This window comes from Vulpes lagopus, chromosome 15 (assembly GCF_018345385.1).
Source record: "Vulpes lagopus strain Blue_001 chromosome 15, ASM1834538v1, whole genome shotgun sequence".
NCBI classification, from domain to species: Eukaryota; Metazoa; Chordata; class Mammalia; order Carnivora; family Canidae; genus Vulpes; species Vulpes lagopus.
In genome coordinates this window covers 28,397,514-28,414,150 of record NC_054838.1, presented here as the reverse complement: position 1 = coordinate 28,414,150, position 16,637 = coordinate 28,397,514, and the positions used below count along the sequence as shown (strand labels likewise).

Here is a 16,637-nt window from a genome sequence, read left to right as displayed (position 1 = left end):
CAAAAGGCATGAAAATACCATAGGATTACAACATTGCAAGGCTTTTAAGAAATATTAGAAAATATTAGTGGAGTGAATACATGAACATGACATCTGAGCTGGGTTTTGTAGAATGAATAGGTGTTGGCCAGTGAGATTAAAGATAGAAGGACTCAGAGACATGAAGAAACCTGCACTGAAAGAACATTAAATAGCATTTCAGTGTGGCTGGAACAAAAGATATTCTATGTGAGAGGAAGCTAGAAAGGCTGGTGTAAGCACCAAGGTTGTACAGTGCCAAGTTAACGAGTTTGGACTTCATCCTGAAAGAAACAAAAACCTTTCAGAGTGTTTAAACAGGGGAAAGCATCATTAGATTTGTGGTTTTAAAAGCTTTCTCTATCACCAGCAAGAATGGATTGAATTTGAAGACTGAAAGCTGCTCCAATGGATCAGGTGATGGTAAGTGAAGAGAAAGGCAAGAGCTTGAGAAATATTTAGGAGACTCTACAGAGTCTTCTAAAGTTGGCGGCTGACTTGATAAGGGTGTTGATGGAGTAAGAATGGGGGCTACGTCCTGGTTTCTGGCATAGTGGATTGGGTGATGGTGGTTTATTCACTGAGACCAGAAAGTAACAGGAGTAGTAAGTTTGGGGGAGATGATAATAGGTTGCAGTTCCTATTATGGTAAAACAGGCACAGAGAGATGGAGTTAAGGATGCACCAGCACTATTTATTAAGCAGAAACTGTGGCTTGGAAACGTCAAGGTCTCAACACTAAAGATTGTGTCGCTGCGAACTGAAGCAAGACAATCTGATTCCAGACCCTTCTTCGTCACATCTGGAATCTGAGATACAGTGCGGTATGCAAGTGATGCTGTCCAGGAGGTATTAGGAAATACAGAATCTGAGCTCAGAGGAAAGGTCTGGGTTGAACGTAGCCTGCGAGGTAAGAGAAAAATGGGAAAGGAAACCCACTGTATCAGCTCACAAGGTCTCCCAACCCCGCGCCTCTCCCCACGAAAAAACAAGCAGTAGAACAAACGTCTGGCTTTGAGGTCGCAGGATATGTAGTGGCTTTCAAATTTAGCTCTTGACAGTGAGCTAGCAGATGCGGTTGGTGCTTTTTAACCTGAAGAGGACCACAAAACTATGGGGTTAGTTAGCCGTCTTTTTGGACCGTAGGCTACGCACACCACTGACGCCGCAACAAATCATCCCCCAAACCAGAACCTTCCTGGCCGCGCGCGAAGACGTCTGCGGCAGAAGAGGCTGCAGGGCGAGAGCAGAGACCGGGAGCAGTGACATCACGCGGTGCCGGGTGATCCCCCAGCCTCTGGCGTCATGCGCCGATGACGTCACCCGGCGCTCGCCCTCCCCCACGCCCGGGTTGGCCTCCTCACGTGGGTCGGGCAGCGCTCCCCGCCCCCTCCCACCTGCGGGAGGCGGGGCGGGCCGGGCTCGGCGGGCGGGGGCCGGTGGGGAGGCGCTGGGGCCGGGCCGGCGGCGTACAATAGCGCCGCCGCGGGCGAGCGGGGGGCGGGGGGCGGGCGGCCGGGCCTCGGCTGCAGCTGGAGCGCGAGGTGCCTGCGGCACGGCAGACGCCCCCTCACGGCTTCCCACACAGCCCGCCTCCCGCCTCCTCGCGGTCTCCCTCGCCGCCCTGCGGTCCTGCTTCCCAGACGCTTTCCCCTCAGACTCTTACCCCTCTTTCCCGGGGTCCCGCGCTCTCAGGAGCCCCCAGAGCTCTGTGCCCCCACCTCACGCCCCCGCCCCTCACGGCGCCCCTCCCCCCGCGGGCTCTCCGCCTCGGGCGCCCTCGCCGACCCCCGCCCGGTCCTGAGGGGAGTCCCCGGCACGCGCAGGGCGGGGGAGGCGCCGGGCGCGCGGCGGCGGGAGGGAGAAAGTGAGGCGGCCCCTCGCGCACACTCGCGCGCTCACTCCCCGGCGCGACCGCCGCCACCGGGGCGGAGGAGGAGGAGCGGAGCCGAGCGAGCGCCGAAGGTGAGAGCCGGCTCCCGCGCGGCCCCTGGCGCCGCGGGCTGCGGGGCGCGGGCGCGGGGGCGCGGGGGCGGGGGCGGCGCGGGTGGGGGCCGCGGCCATTCATTGCTCGCGGCGGGCCGGGGCGCCAGGTAAGGTGAGGCGCGGCCGCCGCTCTCGGCGGACCAACAAAGGCCCCCTGCGCGCTGCCCGGCGGGCCGCGGCTCTCAGCAGCAGGGCCGGGGTGGTCGTGGCGCTGGGGTACCCGAGGCTGGGCCGCGGCGGGGGAGGGGCCGGGCCCGCAGGTCTGGGGCGGGGAGCCGCCTCCCTCGCGAACTTTGCGGTCCTCAGGCGCTAACCCGGCGGGCCACCGGCGAGCCTCGCAAAGCGGCGTCCGACTCATCCTGCTGGGGGAAAAAATCCTCCCGTCCAGGCCGGGGGAATCACCTCTCGGCTTCACCTCCTTGAAAATCCTGCTGGATCTGCTGCACTCACGCGGCCCCTCCCCCACCCCGGGAATACTGACTTGCGGAGTTAGAAACCAACGAGGAAAAGGGATTTATAGTTACTCTACGTTCAGTTCTCCATTTCGAAAGGCACGATTATGATGGGCTTTGCTGTCGTGAATGTTTAAGCGGCAAACACTGCTGCGAGTAGTTTGGAGGAATACTTGAGAAGTTTTTGGTATTTATGAGCGTCGGGAGCAAAGTGCTTTTTGTTTGTTAAACTGCTTGGATAACTGTCTGAGACTTTTTCTCCCAAAAATGAAAGGTGAAGGGGAAGTTTAGTACTATGGTGACCTATAAAAATTCAAATTCATTAGTCTAGCCCATATATCTTACTTATTTTTAAAGATTTTATTTATTTATTCAGGAGAGACACAGAGAGAGAGGCAGAGCCACAGGCTGAGGGAGAAGCAGGCTCCCCGCGGGGAGCCTGACTGGGGGACTTGATCCCGGGACCCCAGGAGCGCGACGTGAGCGGAAAGCAGATGCTCAACCACTGAGGCACCCAGGCGCCCCTAGCCCGTATTTTAAAACTTGTTCCTGAGAATGACCTTTCATTTTGGCTGCTGTGACTTTGTCAGAAGAAAACAGGAATCAACAGATGCCTCATTGGTCTTACTTTGTGGCTTCACCTTCATACTTTGTGACCTTGAGCATCTCACTTCCAACCTTAAAATTCCAGGACTTTTTGAGCTCTAGAAATCCGCAGGTATCAAGCAGGTACTCCAGCTTTGAAGAGTCCGCTGAATCATCCCACCGCCTGCTTCATCACCCCACCCTCCCCTGGTCTTTGCTGGTATCTACCTTCGAACTCCTTTCAGGCAAAACTTCTCATTGGGGCCCCCAGAGACCTGGCAAGATTTTTATGGCACTTGTAACATTTTTAGTTCCTATTTGGGAAATGCTATATCAGATGCATGTGAAATCCACCTCACTTCAACTGGAAACTCTGCTTCTCACAAGAGTTTTGGCAACATGAACCCTGAAGCTTGTTTATATCTTTACCTATATGAGATCATGGGGTTATTACAATTACAATTTGCTTAGTCAGTCATTCATTTACCCAACATTAATGGAGTTTAGAAAGCTACTATGTTTTGGGTCTCCTAACAAAAACAAAAAACAAAAAACACTTTTCTCCCAACACTCATAAATACCAAAAACTTCTCAAGTATTCCTCCAAAATACTTGCAGCAATGTTTGCTGCTTAAACATTCAAGACAGTAAAGGCCATCATAATCATGCCTTTCCAAATGGAGAATTGAACATAAAGGGGGATTCAGAGTCTATTAAGACATTCTCTGTTTTCAGAGAGCTCAAAGTCTAGTGGGTGAGGTAGACATGTAAACAATGAAGGCTTGCCCTAATCTCTGGGGGACTCCAGTTGTACAAGGAGTAGTGTGCAGTAATTGAGGCTGCTGGACCTGTTTTACAAGTCTTGTCCTGGCTAAAGTGAGTCTTGTGGGGAAGGTGATGACCTGCCTCTCATCCATAAGATAGCACTAGATGGAAAGCTTATTCAGTTCAATTAAATATACATTTACTAAGCACACCTTATGAGGCTTGGAGAAAGCGATTTGTGAAAGAAGGGCCCTGTGTATTCAGAGAGATCTTTATAAAATTATATCCCATCACATCATTTCTCCCTACCTCCCAACTACTCATTGCCTAAAGATAAATTTTTAAAAAGATTTTATTTATTTATTCATGAGAGACAGAGAGAGAGGCAGAGACATAGGCAGAGGGAGAAGCACACTCCCTGCAGTGAGCCCAATGGAGGACTCCATCCTTCTCAGACCCCCAGAATCATGACCTGAGCCAAAGGCAGATGCTCAACCACTGAGTCACCCAGGTGCCTCTAAAGATAAAATTTTAAGCTCTTTAACATAAATAAGAAGCTCTCAGATCAACTACTGCTTACCTTTGCAGCCTCGCTTTCTATATAACTCCTCTGCCATACTGTTTCTCATCTCTCCTTTTGCCTGGTGCTATTCTTTCCAGTGGAAATCCTGGCCTTCCACCTACTACCTTCCTGGAAGAGTGCTTGTTGGACCTCTGGAAAGCAGTTCCTTAGTTAGTCCTCCTATTACTTTGATAGAATTGGTTGCTTTTTATCTTCTGGCTCATAATATGTACCAGTCTCAAAGTTCTCTATAGTACTCTATTGTAATTATCTGAGTTTTTTTTTTCCCCTATTAATGTGTGAATTTCTTGAGGCCAGGCAGGATCTGTTTAATTTTAGTGACTAATAGAGTTCCTGGCACTGAATATGTTTTTGAAATGAATGAATGAATACATAAAGAAGCAAATCAAGGGGATCCCTGGGTGGCGCAGCGGTTTGGCGCCTGCCTTTGGCCCAGGGCGCGATCCTGGAGACCCGGGATCGAATCCCACATCGGGCTCCCGGTGCATGGAGCCTGCTTCTCCCTCTGCCTGTGTCTCTGCCTCTCTCTCTCTCTCTGTGTGACTATCATAAATAAATAAAAATTAAAAAAAAAAAGAAGCAAATCAAGACCCCTGGGATAGAGGCTTCCTAATCTTTTGGGTTAGAACAATTAGCTCCAAGTGTGGCCCCTATACTAACAGCATCAAAGTAATCTGGGAATTTGATAGAATTGCAAATTACTTTTTCCATCCCGGACGTACAGATGAAAAACTCTGGGGTTGGGGCCTCCAAACCTGTGCTTTATAACAAGCCTCCAGGTGATTCTGACACTTGTTAAAGTTTGAAAACCACTGCGTTAGATGATCTGTTTTTGATAAGACCAGCTCCTTGCCAGCTCCCTCCCACTCTTTCCTTTTGTACTCTCTCTCCCACTCCCTTCTTTTTCTTCCTTAGCACTTACTGCTTGATGCTCCATTTCATCTGTCTGTCACATATCTTTTGCCACTAGATTGGAAGCTTCCTGAGAGCGTTCTGTTTTGTTTGCTACTTTATTCCCAGTGCCTAGAGTAGTGATTGCATATAGCAGGCTCTCAAATATTTGTTGAATAAAAAATATAAGAGGATTTAGTCCTGTTTACAGCCAGCTGTTACACTGGGTTTTTTTCAAGAATAGTTCTCAGAATGAAGAGGAACCACACTCCAATATGCAAATCCAAGTGGATTCTAACATTTTTGGGGATTTATTTTAGCGCTTTTCTTTCATTTTACATCTGTCCTTCTCCACCAAAGCCTGCAGTATTTTTCAACTATAGTTCCTTTTTTTTTTTTTCCCCCCCCAGCTATAGTTCTTTAAGCCAAGACCTGAAAACTGCTGTTGAAATATCTCGGGCTGGGATTGTTTCTTGGGAATTTACAACCGGTTTTGCAAATCTACATGAGCACCCTAATTTTTGAGTCTTTTGACTTGAAACTGTCTCTTCCGGGCCTTCTGTGGTTTTTGTCTTTCTCTAGTGATACTTAAAGCTGTACAAGGGCCTGTTTGACTCCACACAAAGGTTTCTCTTCCTTATGAAGCTCTTTTTTTTTTCCTTATGAAGCTCTTAAAATATTTTGTTTCTTTCACTTTCCTATTAGCCCTAAGATACCATATCCAGTTTTCTCTGTTCCTAACTTCCCTTCGAGAGATTGGCTTCATTTGTTCATTTATTTATCAACATTTACTGAGTCTTTATCTACCATGTACAAGGCCCCATGCTGGGACAGGATGTTCAAGTATATGTAGGATGCAGTTCAAGTCCTCAAGGTGTTGAAGATACTACAACATGGTATGATAAATGCCGAAATGAAGGGATAAAATAGAGGGGTAAAATAGTGATGTATACTCATGAAGACAGGAGAAATTTGTCTTTCTAAATTTTTTTGTCAGTTTAGAAATAATTCATCAAATAAGTATCATTTTGATAAGCAGACTGTTAGAAACATTTTAATTAAGAGATCAGTGGCTTTGTTGGGGAAAATGAAAAAAATCAAGGTGGGATCAATAGTTGCTAATTTGAGACAATTTTCAATTCCATTGTTGCTGGTTTTAATGAACTTTCCCCCCCTTTTTGTCTTTCTAAATCATAACCAGAGAGTAGGGAAAAATAACTTTTTTTTTTTTTTTTTTTGGAAAGAGGAAGCTTAAGATTTTCAAAAGCACATACTATTTCATAGATATCATTTTAAGTCCTAAGGACTAATGTAATTTGGGGTGGGAGGAGTGGTCAGGGAACCTTAGTCTCTCATTATTATATGATCTTATGGAAATAATTTTAGCTCTGTGCATTTTGTCCAACTGAAAAATGGAGATAGTAACAATTGCTATGACTAGCTTAAAGCAACTAAATAAAATATTGAATATAAAGGAACTGGAGAGTGTAATTTGTTAGCAGTTGTTATAAACTTTTATTGAACACTTGTTATGTACTATTTTGTGAGTTTTCTCCAATCTTCAAAATAAGTGTGTAAGATGATTGTTAGTATTTCTGTTTAATGGAAAAGGAGGTTGAGGCTCAGATTGGCAAAGGGAACTTGTTCAAGGTTTTGCTGAAAGTAAGTGCGTAGACCTCCATTCCAGTTCAGATTCACCTGATACTATCAATTATGTATTATGTTCCTTACCCAGGCTGCTTTAATTTTTCTGTATAGAGAATCTAGGAATATTTTGCAAGTATATTGCTTTGAGAGTTAAAATAATTTTTTTTCCTCATTTAGCCTGCTCTCTTTTTTTGTGCACAGAAAGATTAGTGAAGACAGATTTACATGCATTTACATTTATCATTCATATAGGGAAAGAATAACATCTTTCCCTGGTGTTTTTTGTATAATCTTCACAACAGCCTTGTGAGATAGGTATTTCCTTTTTACGGGTTAGGAGACTGGATTATAGAAGTCTTGGTTTGCTCAAAGGCACATCATTAAGCAATGATTGCAATATAGCAATGACTAAATATTGGTTTAAGACTACAGTTTTTGGATCTCAGTGCAGTACTTCACTTTTGCCACTATATCATATTGCCTTTTAAGCTATCAAACTAAACTTTGGAGCATGAAAAATGTTTTTAGATTGCTTCCTAATCCCTTTAGCCTTTTCCCCCTAAGAAAATCCTGACTGAAGTCCAGAGTTTGAACTAAAAAAAAATAAATTGCTAACTATGTCAGATGGTCATGAAATTGCAGACTCACAAGATGACACTGTACTACTGAAGCTGAGAGATCAGACTTTATCCAGTGTTCTGTGTCATTACTGCCTGAATATTCATTTTGCTTTGCTATCATACATTTATTAACATCATGTCATATGTTTTGTGTTAAGCTTTATCTTTCTTAAGTAATTTTCTCCACCATTCTATCCTAGTCTTTGATTCAGGGGAAATGATCTATGTGCTAGGATATTCCAGATTATCCCCTAAGAATAGTGTGAAATAAGTCTAGAAAGAACCAGAAGTTCATTGATTCCTCATTAATATGACTTTGATATTATTTCTCTAAAGTTGATCTAAGTCTTAGTTACAACAAGTCTGTTATGTCTTGGCTCTTATTCATGGAGTCAGGGTGAAGTAATCTGCATGAAGAATTGGGAAGTTCATTCCTGTTTAAGGGACTTTCTTACTTCACTTTTCTACTTCCAGCCCTTTCCACTGTCCCTTGCAGGCTGTGTAAGTACCAAGTAAGGCTGGCAAGAACACTTTTACTTCTTTACAAGATCTGCCTTTTTGAATCTTCCGGGAGTGATAAATGACAGTGATAGAATATGTGTGACTTCCATTCTCATCTGCCTACCTGTTTCTTTAAGGCCCAACTTTCCTTATTCTCTCCTTGATTTCCACAAAGCTGGAATTCATGTCTTTCTCATTTGAACCATTGTTCCCTTATACTTTGTATGTTGCTACAATATCGTCTGTCACTTTCTAAGGAAGGAGATAGATGTAGAAGGGAGAGCATTAAACTTGAAGTTAGGCAATGACCTATTTGAACACTTACTTAATTATCTATTTCTTAGTTTGGAAAATAGAAATAATACCTAACTCAGAGCTGTGAAGATTCAATTAATAATACATTGAAAACGAATATTGTATAACTGAAACTAATATAACACTGTATGTTAACTATACTGGATTAAAAAAGTAATATGTGTAGAAATGAATTGTTTTGTATGTTAAGCTATGTAAGTGTTAGGTAGAATTGTTGTAATTTAATGACCTCAATTATTTAAAGCAGTGTTTTTGAATTTTGGTTATACACTTGAACTACTTGTGAAGATGTAAAAAAAAAAAAAATTACTGTTGCCTGGGTTCTAAAGTCTACTTAATCAAAATCTCTTGAAATCTCTATTTTAGAAGATTTATAGAATTCTGATATGCAGCCAAGATTGAGAAGTATTGCTTTATATTGTAGTATTTTGCATAAAAGTCTTAGATACCTACCATATGAAAACTAATGTTTTAATTGTCATTTAAGTTTCATTTGCTAAACACATATTAAGCATCAGGCATTGTCAGGGGCTCTGAAGAAATAGATGAATCATATCTGGTCTTTACCCTTAAGCTAATAGTTGAGAAACAGACATGTCCATAGACAGTTATGAGACCAAAATGATACAGGCTTATGCTATGTAAAGACAGAAGAAAGGCATCTACTCCACCTGCAATGGGGATGGCCTGGCAAGCCTTCTTAATGTGACAGCTAAGTTGTGTTCTGAGAGATGAACAGGGGTTAACCAAACACAGTTGGGGAGGGATGGGAGGAGAGCAGAGAGGAAGAACCTTCCTGAAAGAGCAGTATGAGAACTAGAAGGCTTGACAACATGCTTGGGGAACCCTGAGTATTTTAGTACACTTACAGGATACAAGGTGGGGAATTACCGGTAAGACAGGAAGACCAGGCCTAGGTGGTAAAGGGCCTCTAGTGTACAAAGTATTTTCACTAATATTATCTCACTTTATTCTTTCAACAACTCTGTGGATTAGCTAGGACAGGTATTATTTTATTTCCATATTAAAGAGTAGGAAACAGGTTAATTGAATTGCCGAGGCTATGTATAGCAGCTCAGCTATGATTTGAAGTCAGATTCTTTAGACTTTTGAGAATACAGAAGAATAAAAGAAAAAAGGAAAAAAAAAACAACCCAAGCCAATAAACCTAGCAGTTTCATTGTGGAAATGTAATCAGTAGTATTATTTATTCATGAGAGACACACAGAGAGAGATAGAGACATAGGCAGAGGAAGAAGCCATCTCCCTGTGGGGAGCCCAGAACCCTGGGACCATGACCTGAGCCAAAGGCAGATGCTCAACCACTGAGCCATCCAGATGCCCCTCTTTTAATGTTTTTAAAAAATGAGTTTGGGTTGGTGATCTCTCTGTTTCTCAGCCACCTGCTTCTCCCAATGTCATTGTTTATTGGGGATAAATGAGATCAGGAACAAATCAACATCATCAGCCTCATTATAACTGACTATCCACAAGTTTGGAAATTGCAGTCTTTAATCCATATCATCTATCTCCAAATCTAGTGTTGGCCCCTCATTTGGGTGTTGCTTTGACCAGTGGCACTTCCTTCATTTTCCCCTGACTTCTAAAAAATTCCTGGTTTCTTGGGGAATGTAAAAGATATTTACTGCTTGTTTTCTTTCTAAAAATCATGTTGTTTCTTTTTTTTGTTTTTTAAAGAAAGAGAACATGCACTTGTGTGAGCAAGCGGGGTAGGGGGAATGGGGTGGAGATGGGAGAGGGGCAGAGGGAGAGGGAGAAAGAATCTTAATCAGGCTCCATGCTCAGCACTGAGCCCCACTTGGGGATTAGTCTCATGACCCTGCGATCATTACCTGAGCCAAAGTCAAGAGTCGGGTACTTAATGGATGGAGCCACTTGGGCACCCCCAATATCATGTTTCTAACTATTGCTGCTTGCCAGAGAATTGTCAGAAGTTGACTGTTTTGTAAACGTCCCAGACTACGTAGAAATGGCAAAATACACATACTTTCACACATGAGCACATACAAGCTCATTACGTCTCTGCAGTGCATCTATTTATCAATTCCTTAATTAGTCTACAAATATTTATTGGTTGCTTCCTGTGTGCCAAACATTGTGATCAGTACTCAGGATACAATCCTAAACAATACAGAAATGATCCTTTTCCTTGCTCTTATAAAGCTTACATTCCAGAGGGGAATACAGAGAAAAGCATTAAATGTACAAATAAATAGTTGCAGGTTTTGATAAGTCCTGCAAAAGAAATAAAGGACTAATGTAGAGAATTTTGGAGTGATGAAGGAGAAGGCCTCATTGAGGGGATGATGCTTTTAAACTAAGATATGTAAGATAAATAGAAATTAACCATTTAGAGAATAGGGTGTAGAGCATGTCAGGCAGAGAGAACATTTTAAAATGTACAAAGACCCTGAAAGTAGGTAAAAGTTTAGAGCTATGTTGCTCAAGATGGTAACCACTAGACGGTATGGGTACTGAACACTTGAAATGTGTCTGGTTCAAATAGAGGTGTGCTATAAGTATAATATATTAGATTTTGAAGGTTTAGTGCTGAAAAAAATAATATAGCTAATTTTTTATGTTTACTATATATTGAAACATTTTGGATAAATTGGGTTAAGATAGATTTTCAAATTAATTTCACCTGCTTTTTTTTTTTTTTAGCTTTTAAAAACATAGCTAGGGACGTTTGGGTGGCTCAGCAGTTGAGCGTCTGCCTTCGGCCCAGGGCGTGATCCTGGGGACCCGGGATCGAGTCCTGCATCGGGCTCCCTGCATGGAGCCTGCTTCTCCTTCTGCCTGTGTCTCTGCCTGCCTCTCTCTCTGTGTCTCTCATGAATAAATAAATAAAATCTTTAAAACCAAAAACCAAAAAACCAAAACCAAAACAAAAAAAAAAAACCCCAAAAAACCATAGCTACTGGAAAATTTAAGATTACATATGTATGTGGTTTGTGTTAATGGCTCATATTATATATATATATATATATATTTTTTTTTTTTTTTTAAGATTTTATTTATTTAGAGGCAGAGACATAGGCAGAGGGAGAAGCCGTCTCCATGTAGGGAGCCCGACGTGGGACTCAATCCTGGGACTCCAGGACCATGCCCTGGGCCCGAGGCAGGCACCAAACTGCGTCGCCACTCAGGGATCCACTCATATTATGTTTCTATTAGCTCGGGTTTAGCTCAACGTAGGAACTAAAAAAAAAGCCATTATGGCTGGTGCACATGGAACAAGAGTGAATGGTACTTGATAAAGTTGGTGTGGTAGGAAGAGACCTTTCAAAATGCTGCCCTATGCAATATCCTGTTTAATTCTGAGAGACTGAGAAAGGATTTTTATTTTTATTTTTTATTATTATTTTTAAAATTTAATTTTATTTATTTATGATAGGCACACAGTGAGAGAGAGAGAGAGAGAGGCAGAGACATAGGCAGAGGGAGAAGCAGGCTCCATGCACCGGGAGCCTGACGTGGGATTCGATCCCGAGTCTCCAGGATTGCACCCCGGGCCAAAGGCAGGCGCCAAACCGCTGTGCCACCCAGGGATCCCTGAGAAAGGATTTTTAAATCAGATTTTATAGACAAAGACAATTAGTGCCCGAGAGCCACTACCCACCCATATAGTGCCACCACTTTTAGCATAGTATCTTTTTTTTGCATAGTATCTTGAGTGTAGAATATACTCTATCACTGTCAGCTAGAACAAACAAGCAAATAAATATTGATGGATAAATTGATTAAGTGGTTTTGAGGCTACCTCTTGGTGTCTATAATATCTAAGTAGATCTCTTGGTCAAAGATGAAATTTTCATTACCAAAAAATATCCTTCCCTGTAGGTTGACTCCTCTTGAAACTATTTCACAGTATACTTTCAACTTTTTTGTGTGTTTAAAAATTATACTATTAAGGGAGTATGTGCAGTGAGTACCCATATATTCATTATTTAGATTCTGTAATATTTTGTTGTATTTGAATATCTGTCCATCCCTTAAACCATTCATCAATCCATTTTATTTTGAAGCCATTCCAAATAAATTGCAGACACCAATGCACTTCACTCTTAAACACCAGCATTTGTATCAATTATAAAGAACCATACTCTTACCCATTATACTATGGCATTATTTGAATAATATCTATCTGCTGTACCAGACCCTAAGCTGCACAGAATTATTTCTATTTAACGCATGGCACCCTAAAGAGTGAGTTTTAATATAGTACCCTTTTCCTTAAAATAAAAATTATCTTTTTCTGCTCACCATTGTATTCATAGTTCCTAAAATAGAGTAGCCACTCAATAAATATGTTTTGTTTGAAATCAAACTGAGGTCCATATGACTTCTTTACTGAGAGCATTTGTTTTTTCTCAAGTTCAATAAACATACAAGAATCCTTTCAGTGCGTGGTGTTGGGAGAATACAGGAGAAAAGAAACCTTAGTGTGCTAAATATTTAGCTACCCAGTATGAATATCTCTGATCTGAGTCAAAGTTGAATGCATGCCCTGATGCTAGTAGCTAGCTAAGGGTGTGGGAAATTTTTAAGCTGATCAAGTTGAGCATTGGCTGCTTTGCCATTCTGTTCTTTCTTCATACCACTTGAATTGAAGAATTCTATGTTACTGAAAAATGGCATTGAATTGAGGCCCTTGAGGCATACTTGCCTTCCAGAGAGTCCATTCTTTTTTTTTTTTTTTTTAAGATTTTATTTATTTATTCATGAGAGAGAGACAGAGAGAGGCAGAGACACTGGCAGACACAGGCAGAGGGAGAAGCAGGCTCCATACAGGGAGCCCAACGTGGGACTCGATCCCGGGACTCTAGGGTCACGTCCTGGGCCAAAGGCAGGAGCCAAACTGCTGAGCCACCCAGGGATCCCGAGTACATTCTTTATAGTAATATCCAAGGCAACATTTCAAAATTGGCAGTTTCCTTTTAGATTATTAGTTTTTTTTTTTAAGTGCTATATAATTTTGATAAGGCTTAACAATAATGCTACTAACTCTTCCATTGAAGATAATAGCCCTGGGATCCCTGGGTGGTGCAGCGGTTTGGCGCCTGCCTTTGGCCCAGGGCAGCGATCCTGGAGACCCGGGATCGAATCCCACATCGGGCTCCTGGTGCATGGAGCCTGCTTCTCCCTCTGCCTGTGTCTCTGCCTCTCTCTCTCTCTCTCTGTGTGTGACTATCATAAATAATAAATAAAAAAAAAAAGAAGAAAAAAAAAAAAAAAAGAAAAAAAATAATAGCCCTATTTCACAACATTTAAATTCATAAATTAAAAATTCACTCAGGATTCCATTCTCTAACGAATAAACACTTTTGTTTCTTTTTTTCCTTACATATAAACATACATGTTTACATAGTTGTAATCACAATGTAGCCTAAATTTGTTGTTTGCCCTTTTTTCTTGACCTATAAACATTTCCCTATGTTATTTCTTAGTACTTGTAAGATTTTAGATGATCTTCCATAATTTGCCTTAAGCATTGAAACAGTCAGTGTTCTGTAAGAGAAACAGAACCAGTAGAATTCTTTTTTTGTGGGGAAGCCTCAGATTTGCTCTTGAGGCCATTCAACTGTGATTGGATGAAGCCTACCATTAGATTAGGAAGAAAAATCTGCTTTCAGCCCAGGGTGTGATCCTGGAGACGGGGGATAGAGTCCCACATCAGGCTCCCTGCATGGAGCCAGCTTCTCCCTCTGCCTGTTTCTCTCTCCCTCCCTCTCTCTCTCTCTCTGTCTCTCATGAATGAATAAATAAAATCTAAAATAATAATAATAATAATAATCTTCATTTAATGTCAACTGACTTGTAGATATTTACTACATCTACAAATACTTTCAGGGGATTTAGATTAGTACCTAGATTTAATCAGGTAACTGGGTACTATAGCCTAGCAAGTTGATACATAAAACTAACCATCTCAATCATTTAGCTTTTCTTTTCCTGTTATAAATCACACTGTAATTTTATCTATAATACTGCATTTAGCTTTCTCCTTTATTTTTTTTTTATTTTTTATTTTTTTAGCTTTTTTTTTTAGCTTTCTCCTTTAAAAGATAGTTTTTAAAAAAGATTTATTTATTTATTTATTTATTCATTCATTCATTCATTCATTCATTCATTCATTCATTCATGAGAGACACAGAGAGAGAGGCACAGGCAGAGAGAGAAGCAGGCACCATGCAGGGAGCCCGATGTGGGACTCATCCTGGGTCTCCAGGATCACACCCTGGGCTGAAGGTGGCGCTAAACCGCTGAGCCACCTGGTCTGCCCGTGTTTTTTTTTTTTTTTTTTTAAGAATGAATTCTCATAGGTAGGATTATTGGGTCAAGGGTTATAAAGACCACATGGGCTCTTGACAGGATTTAATATTTGCAAACTGAAAATACCACCACAGTCTTTCTTTTAATGATTTCCTCAGGAGTTAATCAATTCAATTGACTCATTTCCTGTTTCCAAAAACCTGTGGTCTTTAACCCCCTTTGTTTTTTGGCTCTGGAAATAACTGCTTTTATTCAGGTTATATGTTCAATTCTCCCTTCAATCTGCACCTGTCATGTTTTCCCCTGAGTTTTTCTCAGGGGAAACCATCCCCTACCTACTTTGCTTTCCATAACACAGATAAAATAGAAGGTTCATATTTCTGCTACTGAATCTAAGAATCTACTTGGATTTGCATGAATTTTTGCCTTTGCCCATTATCCTGCTCCCTCACATGCTTTTAGTTTCCTTTCCATGGTCCCATTTTAGAAACCTTCACTGCATCTTTCCATTTTACTTTCTACTGAGTTATCACAAGCAGCATTCAAATGTTCTATTAAAACAACAACAACAACAAAAAAACCAGATGTTCTGTTTAAATGAAATTAATTTTCCCTTTCCCTACAAACAAAAGCCCTCCGGAGATCCCATGTCAGCCTCCAGCTAAAACCTATCTTTGCCCTCCTTCAAAGCTAGTCCTTAATAGCTGTTTACTGCTTCCAGTTTTTTTTTTTTTTTACCTATTTACCTGAAAGCCTATTCCAGTCTACTTCTACCTTCACCACCTCATCACAACCACTCTCACTAAGGCCTATAATGACCTCCATGGTGCCAAATCTACTTAAAAACCATAGAGGTACAGATACTCAATAATCTCTTAATGTCATAAAAATATTCAGTTGTGATTCAAATGTTGCACCTTTTTTTTCTTGTCTAACAGTTTGAAGCAAAATCCAGATAAGGGCTACACAGAGAGATTGTTTGATAGGTCTTTTCTGTTTCTTTTACTCTAAAGTCCAGCTCAATCTCTTTCTCCCCCCCCTTTCAGTTTATTTGTTGAAGAAACCGCATTGTTTTTTCTGTAGAGTTTCCCACTGTTTGGATATTGCATCTTCCTTTTATAGTTTAACAGGTTCCTCAGTCCCGGTTCTGTATATTACATGTATGTAGTATCTAGAGGCTAATTCAGATTCAGGTTTTCTTTTGTTTGTTTTCCATGACCACTTTCTAGGTATCAGTGTGTTCTTTCATCAAGGGGCTCTTAATGCCTGGGTGTATTTCTTTTTGTGATATTAGCAGCCATAGGATTTCCTTTTCCTTTTCATCTTAATGGAACTCTCTGTTTGCCTTTTTTGGTTATTGTCTCTCTAAAATATTCTTTTGCCTTCTGTGATATCACTTTCTTCATTTGCCTCTTGTCTCTGATCATTCCTTAGTTTATTTTGTTGTCTTTTTCCATCTTGATTTTATTTATTTTATTTTTAATGTTGGAATTCCTCAAGGGTGAGATCCTGTCTTCTTATACCAGACTCTCATTATACTTGGTCTCATTCATTGTCGTGCCTTTGAATACCATATAAATGCTGGCAACTCCCGTATTTTTCCAGATATCTCTACCCTAAACCTCTCTCTTTAACTCTAGACCATATATCCACTTACCCCACTTGATATTTCCACTTTGAAATTTTACATTTCCTACTTAATATGCTCTAAAACTGCATTCTTGATTTTTTCCCAGAAACGTGGTCTTCCCTCAGTTATCCTTGTCCTAGTGGCATCTTTGTTTCTGCAGTTGCTCAAATCACAAATTTAAGATTCACCCCTGACACCTCCTGTTCTTCTATGCTTCATATGTACTCCACCCCCAATCTTATCAATTTTATTTCCTATGTATTCCTTGAATCCATCTCTCTCTCTCCATGTCTGTTGTTACCTCTCTAATCCATGCTACCACTATCTCTACCTTAGACCACCACAGT

General features: G+C 41.4%; 1 protein-coding gene across 1 annotated transcript in view; it reads left to right on the top strand.

The window, feature by feature from the left end:
• The first annotated feature begins 1,446 nt into the window (after window positions 1-1,446).
• Window positions 1,447-16,637, top strand: part of PAK1 (p21 (RAC1) activated kinase 1) — a 145,233-nt gene continuing 130,042 nt past the window's right edge. The window contains exon 1 of the mRNA XM_041730468.1: window positions 1,447-1,983. The gene's annotated coding sequence lies outside the window, so the exon portion shown is untranslated. The remainder of the gene's footprint in view (window positions 1,984-16,637) is intronic.